The 20,835-nt window shown below is 42.3% G+C and overlaps 1 long non-coding RNA gene across 2 annotated transcripts in view; it reads left to right on the top strand.

Annotated features, from left to right (window-relative positions):
* Positions 1 to 20,835, top strand: part of LOC139756005 (uncharacterized) — a 205,027-nt gene that overhangs the window by 69,839 nt on the left and 114,353 nt on the right. The gene's annotated exons all lie outside the window — the stretch shown is intronic.

Raw genomic sequence — 20,835 nt, 5'->3', positions numbered from 1 at the left:
AAAAGTCAATACAAGTAAGCTTAATGAATGATAAGAAACGCGACTAATTAACGTTTTTTTTAAAATTTCATACGCAAGAGGGAGAGAGATTTTTCCTCCCATGATTTAGTGAATTTGTAAAAATCTGTGGGATCTGTAGCGAGATGGGGGCAGCTTGGCCTGGAGGGGTTCTTTGCATATTGTTGAATATATTATAGGTAGCACATGAGAGGTGGCGGGAGGGGATTATACTCACCTGGTTGTGGGTGATCTAAGCGTGTTGACCACCATGATGGTATAGATACAATAGTTCATTACGAAGCCAGGAATTAGCAAGTTGGTCGATGAACGAGAAGCATTAGAACACAGGCTGTGGATAGAATGGTTCATAACGAGTAGGTATACATAAGAGGAAAGGAAAGATCAGGTATATATATATATATATATATATATATATATATATATATATATATATATATATATATATATATATATATGTATGTAAGTAGGAGAGATGGCCAGAGAGCGTTATTGGATTACGTGTTAATTGACAGGCGCGCGAAAGAGAGACTTTTGGATGTTAATGTGCTGAGAGGTGCAACTGGAGGGATGTCTGATCATTATCTTGTGGAGGCTAAGGTGAAGATTTGTATGGGTTTTCAGAAAAGAAGAGTGAATGTTGGGGTGAAGAGGGTGGTGAGAGTAAGTGAGCTTGGGAAGGAGACTTGTGTTAGGAAGTACCAGGAGAGACTGAGTACAGAATGGAAAAAGGTGAGAACAATGGAAGTAAGGGGAGTGGGGGAGGACTGGGATGTATTTAGGGAATCAGTGATGGATTGCGCAAAAGATGCATGTGGCATGAGAAGAGTGGGAGGTGGATTGATTAAAAAGGGTAGTGAGTGGTGGGATGAAGAAGTAAGATTATTAGTGAAAGAGAAGAGAGAGGCATTTGGACGATTTTTGCAGGGAAAAAAATGCAATTGAGTGGGAGAAGTATAAAAGAAAGAGGCAGGAGGTCAAGAGAAAGGTGCAAGAGGTGAAAAAGAGGGCAAATGAGAGTTGGGGTGAGAGAGTATCATTAAATTTTAGGGAGAATAAAAAGATGTTCTGGAAGGAGGTAAATAAAGTGCGTAAGACAAGGGAGCAAATGGGAACTTCAGTGAAGGGCGCAAATGGGGAGGTGATAACAAGTAGTGGTGATGTGAGAAGGAGATGGAGTGAGTATTTTGAAGGTTTGTTGAATGTGTTTGATGATAGAGTGGCAGATATAGGGTGTTTTGGTCGAGGTGGTGTGCAAAGTGAGAGGGTTAGGGAAAATGATTTGGTAAACAGAGAAGAGGTAGTAAAAGCTTTGCGGAAGATGAAAGCCGGTAAGGCAGCAGGTTTAGATGGTATTGCAGTGGAATTTATTAAAAAAAAAAGGGGGTGACTGTATTATTGACTGGTTGGTAAAGTTATTTGATGTATGTATGACTCATGGTGAGGTGCCTGAGGATTGGCGGAATGCGTGATTAGTGCCATTGTACAAAGGCAAAGGGAATAAGAGTGAGTGCTCAAATTACAGAGGTATAAGTTTGTTGAGTATTCCTGGTAAATTATATGGGAGGGTATTGATTGAGAGGATGAAGGCAAGTACAGAGCATCAGATTGGGGAAGAGCAGTGTGGTTTCAGAAGTGGTAGAGGATATGTGGATCAGGTGTTTGCTTTGAAGAATGTATGTGAGAGATACTTAGAAAAGCAAATGGATTTATATGTAGCATTTATGGATCTGGAGAAAGCATATGATAGAGTTGATATAGATGCTCTGTGGAAGGTATTAAGAATATATGGTGTGGGAGGCAAGTTGTTAGAAGCAGTGAAAAGTTTTTATCGAGGATGTAAGGCATGTGTACGTGTAGGAAGAGAGGAAAGTGATTGGTTCTCAGTGAATGTAGGTTTGCGGCAGGGGTGTGTGATGTCTCCATGGTTGTTTAATTTGTTTATGGATGGGGTTGTTAGGGAGGTGAATGCAAGAGTTTTGGAAAGAGGGGCAAGTATGAAGTCTGTTGTGGATGAAAGCGCTTGGGAAGTGAGTCAGTTGTTGTTCGCTGATGATACTGCGCTGGTGGCTGATTCATGTGAGAAACTGCAAAGGCTGGTGACTGAGTTTGGTAAAGTGTGTGAAAGAAGAAAGTTAAGAGTAAATGTGAATAAGAGCAAGGTAATTAGGTACAGTAGGATTGAGGGTCAAGTCAATTGGGAGGTAAGTTTGAATGGAGAAAATCTGGAGGAAGTAAAGTGTTTTAGATATCTGGGAGTGGATCTGGCAGCGGATGGAACCATGGAAGCGGAAGTGGATCATAGGGTGGGGGAGGGGGCGAAAATCCTGGGAGCTTTGAAGAATGTGTGGAAGTCGAGAACATTATCTCGGAAAGCAAAAATGGGTATGTTTGAAGGAATAGTGGTTCCAACAATGTTGTATGGTTGCGAGGCGTGGGCTATGGATAGAGTTGTGCGCAGGAGGATGCCATGATGTGCTGGAAATGAGATGTTTGAGGAATGTGTGGTGTGAGGTGGTTTGATCGAGTAAGTAACGTAAGGGTAAGAGAGATGTGTGGAAATAAAAAGAGCGTGGTTGAGAGAGCAGAAGAGGGTGTTTTGAAATGGTTTGGGCACATGGAGATAGAGTGAATTGGATCGATGTGGTATACCGGGGTTGACATGCTGTCAGTGGATTGAATCGGGGCATGTGAAGCGTCTGGGGTAAACCATGGAAAGCTGTGTAGGTATGTATATTTGCGTGTGTGGACGTATGTATATACATGTGTATGGGGGTGGGTTGAGCCATTTCTTTCGTCTGTTTCCTTGCGCTACCTCGCAAACGCGGGAGACAGCGACAAAGCAAAAAAAAAAAAAAAAATATATATATATATATATATATATATATATATATATATATATATATATATATATATATATATATATAAAACCAAGATAACTAATAGTATCCTTATAACCATTATTACCCTTATAACCAAGATAACCAACATTACCCTTATAACCAAAATGACTAATATTACCCTTATAGCCAAGATAACCAATATTATCCATATAAGCAAGATAACCAACATTATGCTTATAACCAAGATTACCAATATTACCCTTATAACCAAGATTACCAATGTTACCCTTATAACCAGTATAACCAGTATTACCCTTATAACCAGTATAACCAGTATTACCCTTATAACCAGTATGATAATCCGTACTACCTGTAAAAACCGTGTAACCAAAAGTCTGGTGTTTAAGACAGTCTATCCTTCTCTCCAGCCATATAATACAACCGTTTTCTCTGTGTTCCACTGATGTACAGCTCCGGGTTACACTGCTGTGAATTCTGGGTTACACTGCTGTTAACTCCGGGTTACATTGGTTTAAATTCCTGGTTACACTGCAGTAAAGTTCTGGGTTACACTGCCGTAATGTTCTGGGTTACGTCGCTGTAAATTTTGAGTTACACTGTTGTAAGGCTCCGGGTTACGCTGCTGTGAAGTTCGGGGTCACACTACTATAAAACCAGCAATTAAACCCAGAGTTAAGTGTGAATAGAAAGAAAAATGTTGAATACCAAAATGAATTTGAATAAATGATAATGAAACGACAGAAATTTGTCAAGTGTTTTGCCGATATGAACGCCAAGAGATGTTTTCAAACGATATTGAATATAAAAATATATACATATGAACGTTAAGCTTGCAAGATCAATTGAATTCAAGAGAAAATGCACATGTAAAAATGTTCTGATGAAACTTGTCAACACTACATTTGTACAGATGTTCCACACATCGATCCCACTTGCCCTCACACACTATGCTCCTAAACCTGATTTTATATAGACGAATCTGATCCTTTTCCTGGAAGCTCTTTAAGGATTATATTCCAAAGTAAACTCGGGACTAGTTTACGGATACCTCGTTAACATTGCTGTGTCTGATATGATGTGGGTTAATTGTCATACCAACTGTCTTAGAATTACATGATTGTGTATGTGTCACTCTATTTTTGATCAGAGGATGATTGATTTGCTGTGTTGGAGGAGAAATAGATAATAGATATCGTTCAGGTTCTGGAAAGGTGCAGGAACTCTGTGATGCGTCTCGCAGTAAACGCCCGCCAGACTTGGCTGAGCTTCGTGTTGATATTCATATCCAGAGTAGCTCGTAGGCAGCCCCAGGCGGGAGCCGACCCCCGATGGCTGGCGAGTACTCCCGCGTTGATGTATGTATTGATGTCTTCATAACTCTTGTTGTGAGCGGAGCAAAGAGAGGAAGTCTAGCCAAGTCTGTTGGATGGATGATAGACGTGGATGCTCATGGTATTAAAGGGAATAGAGCAACAGGCAAAGTGGTGGTTAAGTACGTCAGTGGGTGGTTAAGAACGATGGTGAAGTAGATGTGTGAAGGTTTGCCCCTCCAAGGGGTTGAAGTGGTGATAATCCAGGAGGAGAAGAAACTACAGGATGGTGGAAGAGCAGATGATAATGTAAGACCAGTAGGAGGAAAGACGCAAAGGTGAAGGCGAGAGAGAAATGAAAGATGATTGTAATTCAAACAAGTGGATCATGAAGTCAAGAGTCATGAGGGAACTGTCCACAGCCAGCATACGTGGGCCATATAGCACATAGTGAGAGTGTTGTATGTGGTCTGGGAATTATCTTCATCACTTGAAGACGGTGTCGTAAAGAGTTTTTCCTTCCGGCTGGTGGTTATAACTTGACGTTGATGGCTTTAAACATCCTGGCAGCTGATCGGCCAAAAAGTTCAAGCATCCAGCCAGGTTACCAGAGGCCCAAGAGGTGCCTGGCGAGGACTTGGGAAGGGATCTAGGGGTAAGAGATGCCTGATGCACAGCGAGAAAGGCACGTCCTAAAGATTGAGGCTAAGTGATGGATACTCCATAAAGCTTTGATGAAGATCCAGGAAACACGGTTGAAGACCCAGGAAACACGGTTGAAGACCCAGGAAACACTGTTGAAGATCCAGGAAACACGGTTGAAGATCTAGGAAACACTGCTGAAGATCCAGGAAACACGGTTGAAGATCCAGGAAACGGCTGAAAATCCAGGAAAGACGGTTGAAGATCCAGGAAACGCTGTTGAAGATCCAGGAAACACGGTTGAAGATCCAGGGAACACTGTTGAAGATCCAGGAAACACGGTATATTGTTCTCAGATATGTCTCGTAATGACGAAGAAGGAATTTGTCTTCGAACTACCGAATAGAAGACTCGACATAGACCTGACGAGTGATATAAACAAACACTCGGTAAAGACCTTAGTAATATCTGATTCAAATTCTTGAAATGACTTTCCCTCGTTGAAAAATACATGGGAAAAAGTGCCTCAGAAAAATATGACATTCAAGGAATACCTGATGGAGAATGACTCTCACGAGAAGGTGGGGAGGAGGAAGGGCTGGGGTCTGGACGCTGGGAGGATGTTTCCGATGTCACGACTTCTGTAATACTGGAGACAACGAAGTAACATCGTCTTAATTAGACGTCGTCAGGAGCTTGGAATGGGCGGGAGCGCGTCTGCAGGTGGGGTTATGGTCTGGTACGAGGAAATATGAAGTAACCTAACGACCCATGTGAATAGTATCATAATGGAGAACATGGTTATGGGATGAGGGAATTGATCGTTAAGGAAGGGCGGAAAGTGTGGAGATGGGGAAGTCATTTTCTACCCACACAACAGAAGTGGAGACGAGAGCAAATGGACTTTAAGTCAGTATTGCCGTATAGATTAACTGCGTTGTCAACATCATTACTGAAGGCCTCACGTACTGCCTCTCTCTGCCTCGGTCGTGGTTAGTTGTTGGTTGGTAATTTGGGTCTTGAGTCAGTCGACTACGAGGGTCAAAAGGCGTCCGTGATAACCACCAGGCGAACATAAAAAAGACCTTTAAAACCCTTCCTCTGAGGTTCAGGATGATGCCAAGACCATACACGCTCCCACGGTATGTATGGCGCTAGTCGTGGAGGGGGCAGATGGCGACAGTCTGGCATCACGAACCAGGTGTGGGGAATCACCTCGTTGGCGATCGTTTACGGCAGCGCTTCCAACCTTATTATGCTGAACAACACCAGAGCAAGAAGGTCCTTTATTCAACTCTTGATTAATACATAAGTGTAAACGTACAATCAAGAAATTATATTGTAATCGTGATGTACGTATTTCGTTAATCCAAGGGAATGAGTTTGACTGACAAACAAACAAACAGATGCTCAGTATTATGTACTGATATCTGGTGTACGAGCAAAGCCTTGAGAAGGAGTCGACGCCGTATATTATTATGATTACCTCAGAGCGATTCTCCATCGTCATCGTCTTTGTTCTTTTTTCCAAACATTTCATTAAAGAATGCCGGTTAACCTTCCAGTTTACTGGACAGGAAGGAAATTATCCGAGTGAAAATTTAAACAGCCAGTGTTAACTGGCAGTTGTTGTAGCGGCTGCCAGGCGAATGAGGTGACCCCTCACGCCCGCCTCGGTACTTGCTGACATCAGGCATCAGACTGGAGACCTATGGTTTACAGGCGCTCCCTATAAGGAGACCCTCTCAGTAGAGTATGTGCGCCACCCTGTATATCATCAGCTGAGTACGAGTCCCGTAAGGTTGGTCAATGCTTTGAGTACGAGAGCAGAACTCGTCTTTGCAACTGCCTATAACTACAAGAACTCCTCCAGTACGTACGAAAGCTCACAGTCTTGCTGCAAGTGTACGATAATCCTCATAATGCGACAGTTTACTCGGGTACATAACTTGGATATAATCCTCGTAATACGATAATTCCCTCGGGAGCGAAACTTCAATATAATCCTCGTAATATGTTGTATCCCCCGGGGCCATAATTTCCTCACAGAGGACAATGATATGATCTCTGCAGTATGATCACTTACACCCCAGGGCGGAGGCTCCGTCCGCCTAACCTAATTCATTTGGCCTTTGACGCGGAAGGTGTAAACTTTCTAACCCTTGACGATCAGGTGCGGATTTTACGAGGGAAGAGAAATAACTAGCGCATGGTGTACTTAGCATAGGCTAGGATAGGTTAGGTTAGGTTAGGCTAGGATAGATTAGGTTAGGTTAGGCTAGGCTAGGATAGGTTGTAGCTTCAGCTCTCCAAGGTCTGTGTAGCAGGACAAGTGTGAGGAGTGTGCGACCCACTCGAGACTGCCCACTCGGACGGTCTCCCATACGAAGGCAACGAGGCTTCGACAAGAACTTCTCGGTACTATAACTTTATGAAGAGGATTGAGAGTATTGCTATAACTAGAGAGGATAGACGACTTGCATATATAGGCCTACCCACCATACCTCCACCTTGATAGACGAAGCTGTTTGTCTACAGTGGTGTATGAGGTATCCATAACTTACTCAGGATCTCGTTCCACTACTCCTGTATCACCTTCATTCGTCCCCTCACTCCTCCTCCCCACACTCAGTGTGATGCATTCTCTTCTCTCGTTTCACTAATGGTGTCACGAGCACCTCCGGGTCCAGTAATGGAGCGAACACATCCCCATATCATCAGGTTCACTTAGGAAGCACCGCCCCTCTTACCTCCTGGGTTTAGGTCAGGGAGAGACGCTCTTCCTTAATTCAAGAGTTCACTTACGGAGCGTCGCTAAAATAGCTCTTGCTAACTCCGGGTTGATTAACAGACGGTCGGTCGCCCTTGTCGCCTCATCAGGGTTCAGTTACAGAGCGTCGTAATTATTAACTCCGACTTTAGCTGCTCAACTTGGGATACTCTATATTGGTCAGGAATAAGCTGTTGCACGTTCCATCTTCGGCAACAAGATTACCACACATGCTAACCCAGAGTTCAGTAATAGAGCAGTATACTTGTTCATGGCGAATTCAGTGATTTAACATCGTATTTGTTCACTGTGGTTTACAGTGACGCCCCCAACCTGATATCTCCTCCCACGGTAATGGAGTGTAAACTTTGTTAATTCCAGTTGGATTTGATCTCCGGCTTTCATGACCACTTTGAATATTGTGGGCGACTAAATAAGTAGTCAGGTTCATTGCACTGAGGGTGAGGTATATAGACTGTGTTGTAGTGTGTGTGTGTGTGTGTGTGTGAGTTAGACACACACACACAAACACACACACACTTGTATGTGTGTGTATATATATATATATATATATATATATATATATATATATATATATATATATATATATATATATATATATAATCATTTTATTATAGTCACAGTCTCCCGCGTCAGCGAGGTAGTACAAGGAAACAGACGAGAGAATGGCCCATCCCACCCGCATACACATGTATATACATGAACGCCCACATACGCACGTATGAATAACTATACATTTCAACGTATACATACATATACTTACACAGACATATACACAAATACATATTCATACTTGCTGCCTTCATCCATTCCTCGTCGCCACCCCGCCACACATGAAATAGCGGAATGCATGCATATTGCCATAAAAGGCAAAGGGGATAGGTGACTGTTCAAACTGCAGAGACATAAATTCGTTGCGTATTCCTGGTAAATTATATGGGAGGGTATTGATTGAGAGGGTGAAGGCATGTACAGAGCATCAGATTGGGGAAGAGCAGTGTGGTTTCAGAAGTGGTAGAGTATGTGTGGATCAGGTGTTTGCTTTGAAGAATGTATGTGAGAAATACTTAGAAAAGCAAATGGATTTGTATGTAGCATTTATGGATCTGGAGAAGGCATATGATAGAGTTGATAGAGATGCTCTGTGGAAGGTATTTAGAATGTAGGGTGTGCGAGGCAAGTTGCCAGAAGCAGTGAAAAGTTTTTATCGAGGATGTAAGGCATGTGTACGAGTAGGAAGAGAGAAAAGTAATGGGTTCCCAGTAACTGTCGGTCTGCGGCAGGGGTGTGTGATGTCTCCATGGTTGTTTAATTTGTTTATGGATGGGGTTGTTAGGGAGGTGAATGCAAGAGTTTTGGAGAGAGGGGCAAGTATGCAGTCTGTTGTGGATGAGAAGGCTTGGGAAGTGAGTCAGTTGTTGTTCGCTGATGATACAGCTCTGTTGACTGAAAGGGTTACTTTTAGCTAGGTTGTGGCCTCGTGGGTTGACGAAAGAGTATACGGTCTCCTCGGTGACCTTCTCGCTTCAAAGGAGTCCATCCTGTCCCTGCTACAGAGCTTGGCGCACCCTTCAGGCTGCAAGAACCCCTGGATGAGGGCTCCTGGGGTCTTTTTCACTCCATCTTTCCACCTCCAATTTGGTCTCCCACTTCTCCTCGTTCCCTCCACCTCCGACACATATATCCTCTTGGTCAATCTTTCCTCACTCATTCTCTCCATGTGCCCAAACCATTTCAAAACACCCTCTTCTGCTCTCTCAACCACGCTCTTTTTATTTCCACACATCTCTCTTACCCTTACGTTACTTACTCGATCAAACCACCTCACACCACACATTGTCCTCAAACATCTCATTTCCAGCACATCCACCCTCCTGCGCACAACTCTATCCATAGCCCACGCCTCGCAACCATACATCATTGTTGGAACCACTATTCCTTCAAACATACCCATTTTTGCTTTCCGAGATAATGTTCTCGACTTCCACACATTCTTCAAGGCTCCCAGGATTTTCGCCCCCTCCCCCACCCTATGATCCACTTCCGCTTCCATGGTTCCATCCGCTGCCAGATCCACTCCCAGATATCTAAAACACTTTACTTCCTCCAGTTTTTCTCCATTCAAACTTACCTCCCAATTGACTTGACACTCAACCCTACTGTACCTAATAACCTTGATCTTATTCACATTTACTCTTAACTTTCTTCTTTCACACACTTTACCAAACTCAATCACCAGCTTCTGCAGTTTCTCACATGGATCAGCCACCAGCGCTGTATCATCAGCTAACAACAACTGACTCACTTCCCAAGCTCTCTCATCCCCAACAGACTTCATACTTGCCCCTCTTTCCAAAACTCTTGCATTCACCTCCCTAACAACCCCATCCATAAAGAAATTAAACAACCATGGAGACATCACACCCCCCTGCCGCAAACCTACATTCACTGAGAACCAATCACTTTCCTCTCTTCCTACACGTACACATGCCTTACATCCTCGATAAAAACTTTTCACTGCTTCTAACAACTTGCCTCCCACACCATATATTCTTAATACCTTCCACAGAGCATCTCTAACAACTCTTATCATATGCCTTCTCCAGATCCATAAATGCTACATACAAATCCATTTGCTTTTCTAAGTATTTCTCGCATACATTCTTCAAAGCAAACACCTGATCCACACATCCTCTACCACTTCTGAAACCACACTGCTCTTCCCCAATCTGATGCTCTGTACATGCCTTCACCCTCTCAATCAATACCCTCCCATATAATTTACCAGGAATACTCAACAAACTTATACCTCTGTAATTTGAGCACTCACTCTTATCCCCTTTGCCTTTGTACAATGGCACTATGCACGCATTCCACCAATCCTCAGGCACCTCACCATGAGTCATACATAAATTAGATAACCTTACCAACCAGTAAACAGTACAGTCACCCCCTTTTTTAATAATTTCCACTGCAATACCATCCAAACCTGCTGCCTTGCCGGCTTTCATCTTCCGCAAAGCTTTTACTACCTCTTTTCTGTTTACCAAATAATTTTCCCTAACCCTCTCACTTTGCACACCACCTCGACCAAAACGCCCTATATCTGCCACTCTATCATCAAACACATTCAACAAACCTTCAAAATACTCACTCCATCTCCTTCTCACATCACCACTACTTGTTATCACCTCCCCATTTGCGCCCTTCACTGAAGTTCCCATTTGCTCCCTTGTCTTACGCACTTTATTTACCTCCTTCCAGAACATCTTTTTATTCTCCCTAAAATTTAATGATACTCTCTCACCCCAACTCTCATATATATATATATATATATATATATATATATATATATATATATATATATATATATATATATATATATATGTATATATATATATATATATATATATATATATATATATATATATATATATATATTGGGGAAAGGGAATAGATATTACCATGGATTCCGTGTGTGCCTTAGGAATCAACTAAGGTGGACATGAGCTGGGGGTTAGGAACGTTTGACTACTTGCAGTTCAGTTTCTAGAACATGGAACAGAAGCCAAGCGGGGAGTGCTCATCCTCCTGGAAGGCTCAGGCTGGGGTGTCAATATATGTGAATGTAACCAAGATGAGAAGACGGTATGAGATAATGTGTCTGAGGAGAGAAACTTCCAACATAGATGAAGCGAAAAGACAAAGAAAGTTTTGAAAATGTCTCTAGTATGAAATGAGGGAGTAGTGTGCTGGCGTGAGTTAGGGAAGGGGTAGGTGTGGGATTGTGTGAAGAGCATAAAGTGAGGAGTCGACTGCTGTACGTAATGTGAAAGTGGATTACGAGAGGAGGGCGATTATTAGTGATTGTCCACTTGGCCACGAGAAGAATGACCAGGAGAGGCGAGTGCTTTGGAAGGACCCGAGCGAATGTGTCAGCAATTTTGATGCGAGGGCTCAGCTATTAGTGTTGGGTGATTTGAATGCAAAATTGGTTAATGCTTTCACACGTGTCTAAAACTACCTGGATATTAAAGCATACATGAGAATATTACCGGGCATTAGAAGCTTACGTTCTAATTGATAGACGTGCAAAAAGGGGAGACTCATGGATGTGAATGTTCCGAGAGGGGCAGTGGGTTGCCAGATCATTACTTCGTGTAGTAAGGGCTTTAAGAACACAGGAAATGGTGTAGATAAGAAGAGGATGGTGAAATTGAGTGAGCTTGGAAAAGGGCTTGTGTTAATAGATACGAGGAGAGTTTGTTTGTATTGATGGCCAAACATGAGAGTGAATGAAGCTAGGGGAGTGGGTGAGGTTTGGGAGGTAATAATTTAGTCAAGTAGTGCTTACGTGTGCGAATGAAGTGTGTGACATGCGTAATGTGGACTGTGGCCGTGTGAGGAAGGTTAGTAGGTGGTAGGATGACGAAGTTGCTAGTGAAAGAGAGAGGAGTGTACGGGTGTTACATCCAGGGAAGGAGTGGTAGTAATAGGAGATGTACAAGAGTAATCGGTAGGCGGTCAAGAGGGAGGTGCAGGGGCTGTAAAAGAGGGCGAATGTAAGGGTGAGCAAGTGTCATTAAACTTCAGGAAGAAGAAATTTTTCCGAAATGAGTTAATGTGTTTGAAATAAGGGTAGAAGATGATGCTTGGTGTATAGGTCGGGAAGGTATACGAAATAAGAGAGTTTTGTCTAGTAGATTGGTGAAAAGAGAAAAGATGGTAAAAACCTTGCGTGAGATAAAGTATGGCGAAGCGGATGAAGTGGATGGTATCGCAGTTGAAAATTTTATGGAAATGGGTGACTGTTGTTGACTGGTAAATTAGAATTTTTATTGCATTTGTGGTTTATGGTGAGATTCCTGAGCATTGGAAGAACACTTATATAGTGCCATTGCATAAAGCAAAAGGGACAAAAGTGAATGTACAAGTTATAGAGGTAAGAGTTTGTTGAATGTTACTGATTAATAGTGATGATCAGTAGGGTCGTGGCATGCACACAGCTTCAGGATGGGAGGGAATAATGTGTCTTCGGGACCTTAAAGGATACGTGGATCAACTGTTTGCTTTTGAAGTATATCTGTGAGTTTTTTTTTTTTTTTGAGAAGCAGGATTTGTATGTGGCATTTATACATTTGGAGAAAGCGTATGATAGGGTTGATGGAAATGCTTTGTGGAAAGTGTTGCGAATATTTGGCGTGAGAGGAAAGCTGCTAGAAGCTGTGAAGAATTTCTGCCAAGAGAGGAAGGCGTGTGTGAGGATAGGAAGAGAGGAGGGTGAGTGGTTCCATGTGAAGGTAGGTCTGCAACGCGAATGTACAGCATCACTATGGCTGTTTGATTCGTTTATGAAAATGATGGTCACTGATGAGAGTTCATGGTGATGAGTGATAGTGAAAATGATATTGGTTAATGGTGTCCTAGATGGTGAATGATTAATATGATGGTATATTGTGAGCATGATGGTGAGTGTTTATGAACGTGGTGGTGATATTGTATGTGAAAGTGAGTAATAATGAACGTGAAGGTAAGCGATAGTTAACATGACTGTGAACATGATGGACTTGTGGTGAACATGGTGTTTAGTGATGGTGAACATGATGGACTTGTGGTGAACATGGTGTTTAGTGATGGTGAACATGATGGACTTGTGGTGAACATGGTGTTTAGTGATGGTGAACATGATGGAATTATTTTGAACATGTGGTTAGTGATTGAGAAAATAGTGGTGTATGATGGTAAACGTGGTGGTGACGGTGAACATGATGATGGTTGATGAACATGATAAGGGGTGGTAGAGATAGTGAACATGATGGAGTGAGTGGCGATCGTGTTGTTAGATGAGGATAAACATGACAGTGGGAAAGATGAGTGTGTAATGGTGTCTGATGCCTTAATTATATCTGTGATTTGACCATTTTGGGGGGGCCATTATGTAAAGGTCAAAGGTCACCCATCATATTTTTCTCCATAACTTGACCATATTTCAGCTGTTGCTCGTGAAGTTTGGCACAGAGATAGCGTCACATACACCCCACATTATGCCCTTGGCAAATATGTGAAGTGACCTTTTTTTTTTTTTTTAAAGAAATGGTATTAGAAAACATTTTTTTTTTTTTTTGGCTTCTGATCAGTTTTGTTTCAGTCATGGGAGGTGAACGACAACGGGCCAGAGATACGTTTGAACAGGATCCATATTGATGTTTGAGATATGGAGGGCGGAGAGATAGGCGCATTTGTTCGCATATTGAATATATGTAGATTTGACATAGAAAATATGATGGAATTAACTCTAACTTTGATTGCTCCAGATTACACTCTGGTTTCATTTTTACTTTTATCATAATTCCTCTGATAAGATGAAATTTATTGAGGAAAATATGGTTATGCGATTTGTGATAAGGAAATAGAAATATATTCGTGAACAGATGGCGGAGAAAGACTTGCAGTAGATTATAAAAAGTTATGATTTCTCTCTCTCTCTCTCTCTCTCTCTCTCTCTCTCTCTCTCTCTCTCTCTCTCTCTCTCTCTCTCTCCCTCTATATATATATATATATATATATATATATATATATATATATATATATATATATATATATATATATATATCTTTTTTCTTTTCTTTCATACGATTCGCCATTTCCCGCCTCAGCGAGGTAGCGATAAGAACAGAGGACTGGGCCTCTGAGGAAACATCCTCACCCGGCCCCCTTCTCTGTTCCTTCCTTTGGAAAAAAAATGAGAGGGGAAGATTTCCAGCCCCCGCTCCCTTCCCTTTTAGTCGCCTTCTACGACACGCAGGGAATACGTGGGAAGTATTCTTTCTCCCCTATCCCCAGGGATATATATATATATATATATATATATATATATATATATATATATATATATATATATATATATATATATGCAGAACCTTCACTTGACCATGAAGAGATATATGCAACAATCACCACTGTTAAGAGAAAACAAAAAAAGGTGAGTACTTTCGTTTATTACATCCTCAGACAGTGTGGGGGAGATGCAGGTACTGAGGCCCTTAAAAGCACAGAGGTGTCCCTCAAGGTTCCCTCTTTCTGTCAACGATTTCCTTCCACAAATAACCAAATGCATTCATACGCTGACGACTCAACATTTTATCCCTCCGCCTCCCTCAGATTTGCTATTTCTCTACCTCAGTCTGCTTCTCATCTCTACAAAACTTCCTCAATAAACTCAGACTTCTTCTGGACATCTCAGTAGGATAGGCGAAATCTGGTTAAGTTTAATGGCTCCAAGACCCATTTTCTACCCATCCCTCTATCGAAAGTACCTCACAACCTTCCTCTCTCCTTTAATTAAACGGTTCTGTAATTCCACCTCTTGACTCAATAAACGTATTTGGTATTACTGTAACTTTCACACTGTCTTGGAAACCCCACATTACAGGAATAGCTTAGTCTGCCTCTAAGAATCCTAGAGTCCTGTTTAGATGTTGAAACTTCTTTTCTTCTGAACAGTTGCTCCGTTTATACATGGGATTGATTCGTCCTTGCATGGAGAACTGTTCTCACATCTGGGGTGGTTCTAGATCTGCATCCTTACTTGACAGAGTTGAGTCGAAAGCGGTCCGACTTACAAACTGTCCCATACCAAGTTTCAAACTAGACTCCCATGCCGTACGCCCCAGTGTTGGTTCACTTTTCCTTCATGATTTTTGCTCCCGAGAGTTGGCTGCCTGTGTGCCCCCTACCACTAGCTAAACCACGCAGTACTCGGCAAGCTGCTGCGTCACATGATTACTTTGTGGCCATCAGCAACTCAAGGGTGGGCCGTTTTGATAACTGTTTCTTTCCCTTCACGTCGAAGCTTTGGAACTCTCTACCCTCACATGTCTTTCCCAATACCTATGACCTGGTTCCATTTGAAATACCCGTTTTTCACTTCTTCCAAGATTAATGGATGCTTTCGTTTGTCTCCTTGTTCCTTTTCATTAACCTCTGTTTATATTTCAGTTAAGGCCTGACCTTCATGTGGACTTTTGTCCTTGACTGGAGCCTCCAGCGTAAAAAGAATAGTTATATTAATGAACGTAATAATTTTTAACAGTCTACTTTAACTCGCATATTATTTATTACTCCTTTATAAGCTATTATATATATATTATATACGTTATACATATGCCTATATATACACTAGGATGTCTGCAGCATATTTTATAGATTCTGTACATTCATATTTTTTTATATATATTTTCCGAGATGGTCAGCTTCACAACATACAACCAGCGTTTAACGATCACAGAACTATTTTACTCGGCAGGAAAATGTCAAATTATGATCACTTGATTTTCACAGAAGGTCATAAAATACGCAAACAAAACTCGGGGAAATTTTACCTCGGCGTTGGCACCAAGGACTCGGGTACCTGTTGTCACTGGCGTAGACTGGAGTTGTTAACAGTGGTCAGTGTTGGTACGGGGATGTTGTCACGGCTGCTGCTGCCAGTGTTGGTACGTGGATGGTTGGGTGGCACGGCTTTCCATGGCAGTGTGGTTGACGGGATGGTGACGTGGTTGACAGATGACGCACTGGACAGTATACTAAGAGTGACAGGGTTGGTGCTGTGGTTGAATGGTTGGTATGTTTGGTTAAGACGATGATGTATTGGTGAGGTGGATGTATTAATGTGGTTGACTGGTTGTGGTGTTAGACAGTTTGGTGTAGTCGAGGTGATGGAATAATGGTTAGGTGAGTGAGGTGGTTGACAAGCAATATGGTTGACAGGATGATGTGTATGGGAGATGTTTATGGTTGACAGGGTGATGTGTATGGGAAGTGTGTATGGTTGACAGGGTGGTGTGTATGGGAGGCTCGTATGGTTGACAGGATGGTGTGTATGGTTGTCAGGATGGTGTGTATGGGAGATGTGTATGGTTGACAGGGAGGTGTGTATGGTCGACAGGGTGGTGTGTATGGGAGATGTGTATCGTTGTCAGGATGGTATGTATGGGAGATGTGTATGGTTGAACAGGGTGGTGTGTATGGGAGATGTGTATGGTTGAACAGGGTGGTGTGTATGGGAGATGTGTATGGTTGAACAGGGTGGTGTGTATGGGAGATGTGTATGGTTGACAGGGAGGTGTGTATGGTCGACAGGGTGGTGTGTATGGGAGATGTGTATCGTTGTCAGGATGGTATGTATGGGAGATGTGTATGGTTGAACAGGGTGGTGTGTATGGGAGATGTGTATCGTTGTCAGGATGGTATGTATGGGAGATGTGTATGGTTGAACAGGGTGGTGTGTATGGGAGATGTGTATGGTTGACAGGGTGGTGAAGTCAATAAGGGGGACGATGGCGTGGTTACCCACAAGCTTAGTTGATTTACGGCAAATTATCCCACATCTTGAGTCAGTCCTGTGGAAGGAATAGTGATTTACCCCATTCCATGTAAAACGTTCTCCCTTGGTGAGACTCGCACTAATCTGCTCTTGAAGTGAAGGATGTCGACTTTTGAGTACCTGCATCTGATCATCTCTCGACCTTCTCCTACGTAAGTCATGGCTGTCTGGTTGGCTTGCACAGGATTCATCCCTGGCTCCCTGTATCATCTTGGGTAACTCGACGCTGTGTCCTCTTAATTCCGTCTCACACTCTATGAAAGAGGAGGATCAGAACTGAGACTTGGTATTCAGGGCTGAGACTCACCAGTGAACTGTAAAGAGAGAGAGAGAGAGAGAGAGAGAGAGAGAGAGAGAGAGAGAGAGAGAGAGAGAGAGTCAGATCTTTTAGATATGAATTTGATTACCTTACCTGTGAAGCCTTGAATTTTGTTTGTCTTTAGAGTTAGTTCTGTTCTCTGCTGACTTGGCTCTAGGTCATCAGAGATTATTATATTGAAGTCATTTTCTTCATTTCCAGTTATATTTCAGCAGTAGTCCCACTGCAGTTTGTAACCGTTTTTTTTTTTTTTTTTTTTTTTTTTTTTTTCTGCTGATTTTTACCGTAAAAATGTGCACTTGTTGATATTAAGATTCTTATGTATCTTGAGCCCAAACTATCAGTTTGTCCCATGTCACCTTGCATCTGTTGACATGATTTTTGTCGTAGGTTCACCACCCAGCTTAGGGTCGTCTGCATGTCTTATCTTATAACGTTCGCCGTTGTCAGAGTATCAATGTTATTGATGTATTCTGGAAAAAAAAAATTGGTCCCAAGACTGTTCCCTGTAGCACGCCACTTGTTACATGCAAACATTTCGAGTCTTGGTCATTGATCACTACTCTATCTCGACACTCGGTCAGTGTTTTCAACCACCAAAGCACTTGTGAGCTCTTTGCGTAGCGTAACCTTTGCTAGTAATCGAAATACGTGACCTCAACCACTTAGCCTTGACTACATATGTTGATTATGTCACCTAGAAATGAAGGTTTGTCAGACAGGAACGATTACGTCGTATAACCCACGCAGCGAGTTGTTATAACCAAATGATGATTGTCTGACATGATTTAGAGTCTTGTGTGGAATTATAGTTTCCATAAATCTGCCAAGTACGGACATCCAGCGGTTTCACTGAATCATAATTTCAGGGCGGGGAACAAATTGCCTTTTACGAACCTAAATTGGCAAACTCCCATTAGCAAACGACCTATGGAAAAGAGCGGCGAAGGACATAACCATCTCATTTCAGGCGTCTTTCATTGCTCCCAGGTAAAATATGAAGGAACTGCAGTTGTATTGGCTCGTCATATTACATTTAGTGCTTTCAATATATCTTGATTGCGTGTTTCATCATGTGGCCAAACATTTATCATTCGCTTGCAGTGGGGCCTTCAGTGGAACCTTTTATCATTCGCTCGCAGTGGGGGCCTTCGTGTGGCACCTTATCTGCGTCGTGTGGCTGATGTAGGTAAAAGTTTCTCATTGAAGATCTTTGCCTCGGCTTCTTGGTCTTAATGTTTCAGTATTTCCCGTAAGCAATGGACCAAGTGATACGTAATGACTCCTGGCATCTAAACGTTACTGGAAGATCCCATTGGATTTCCTTTTTTGCCATTTTCATCAATATACGGTTCACGATACCTGATGTTTAGATGTATCAACTCTCTCTGTCTTTCTAAGTAAAGTTGCGTAATTTATTCTGTCATTCACGGATATCCTGGAGTTTCGTGTATGCCGTTTTCTTCGACACATGCCGGTGTTTATCTCAGTGTTCCAATGTCTTGGTGTTTATCTCAGTGTTCCACTGTCTTGGCTTAGTTCTGGAGGATAACGGTCTGGTACGCCTAGTACCTTCAGCGACCATGAATGTCTTGGTGAATTCTACTGTGCTCTTGTTACCTGGAAAGTCATCCCAGCTCGTTTCGTTCAGACGAGATGAACGTAAAAATCAAAAGAATTAAGACAATAATGTCGTATTACGTTTCACAACTGTTGCGTAAACCAAGATTTGAATCATTGTTGAAAGCGAACCAAAATGCAATTTCTCAGCCATCACCCGCACCAAACTCTCTCTCTCTCTCTCTCTCTCTCTCTCTCTCTCTCTCTCTCTCTCTCTCTCTCTCTCTCCACATCATCGATGAGGTCCTTATATATCCCCAGATTTGTGTTGACTCGATCACGTCTCAAGTGGGTTTATCAACGAATTGTACGGCGCTGCCGGTAAACATGGTTACCTAACCCTCGCCTGGAACCACTGGAAGGGAATTCTATCCTACATAGATACGGGCCAAGTTAAAATCTCCAGTTGTAATAGAATCGCGTGGATTACAAATTTCTCCTAATTGATCAAAAGTCTTTCGTCTTATTCTGGTGTCATGGGGTGAATAATCTAAATTCATACAAAATTTATCAGTAATTTCCACCAATATCCTTCCGTACAGGATTAACTCGGCAAGCGACAAGACACCATCGCTAAAATTATGTCCTCTGCCATTGTCCACCTGTGTACTTTACATTTTCGCCTACAAGGAGACCTCTGTCCGTATAGTTTAATCAGCCAAGACTCAAAGATACCAGTTATATCGTAATCTCCATATATATATATATATATATATATATATATATATATATATATATATATATATATATATATATGTATGTGTGTGTGTGTGTGTGTTGCTTCCATGACGTTAATAACACATTGTAAGGAATGAGTGTGGGAACTACTGACTGTCGTGGGGGACGCGCCTGCGCCACTCATGTTGCTGTTTTTGACCCCATCGTTGCAGTAGACTTCGTGAGGAGCGTTGACGGGCCGGGCAGCGCCTACGTTGCTCGGGTGGAGTCCCTCCTTCGCAAACATGTTGGTCCGCAGGTAGGAATGGTGGCACAGTGTTTACGAACGTAGCTCCGTCCTCTGTGATCGATCGCTCTGCAGGAACACGAAGGGACGAAAAGTGGAAGAAGAGGTTTTAGAGGAAGGAATAGATTCTTTCTCCCTCTCTTGCGATACGCGCTTCGTCTTGGCCCAGCCTCATGGCAAAATAATCGTGGTAAACAAGTACTTTTTTCGCGCTGATACTCCTTGTGTTTACTGTGTGGTAGCCGGCCATTTCGTCCGTATTCCTATAAATAATCTTGCTGTCATTTCCCGCAAGTGTTGCATCATACATGAAGGGTAGCAATACGTCTCTTTGCTTCGTGAAAATTACCCGTCTCTATATTTCCTAAACAATCTTTCATGATTTTGACTTCCATTATTAGCGCCTCTGTAGTCACAGTGACAATAGGCAAGTTACTCTCCACGAATTCCCTGTATACCTTCTAATTATTACCACACTAATCTGTAAGTTTGTGATATCTTCCATTAACACAAACAACCTGGAAGGGACCCAGTGGTCTGTTGCTGTTTGAATTCCTTTGTATTCCTCTGTCAAACAAACTGCATAAAGAAAAACCTGATCTAACCAGACTTTACTAAATACTTTTAAGCCACCCGTAATTATATCTCTTGGTAATAGAAAAAGATCACTAATGTGTTGCACCAAACGACCAGCCTAACAGCCCACGGAATGTGTGAACTATTGCGCCAACTTTTTTTGGTCATGTGGGGGAGGAAGAAGGGTGTGCGGGGCCTGACCATGTTAACCAGGAGGCCGCAGCCTGTGATTGGCTCGTTAATGTTATCCCAGGAGAGAACATATGTCGTCCAGCTACTTAGATAAGAGGGACGCGGGCTCCTCCGTCTACTGTTAGGGTCGACAGTAGCCAGTGAGCCACACAAG

The sequence above is a fragment of the Panulirus ornatus genome, chromosome 20 (genome assembly GCF_036320965.1).
Source record: "Panulirus ornatus isolate Po-2019 chromosome 20, ASM3632096v1, whole genome shotgun sequence".
NCBI classification, from domain to species: Eukaryota; Metazoa; Arthropoda; class Malacostraca; order Decapoda; family Palinuridae; genus Panulirus; species Panulirus ornatus.
This window is presented reverse-complemented; position numbering and strand designations above follow the sequence as displayed.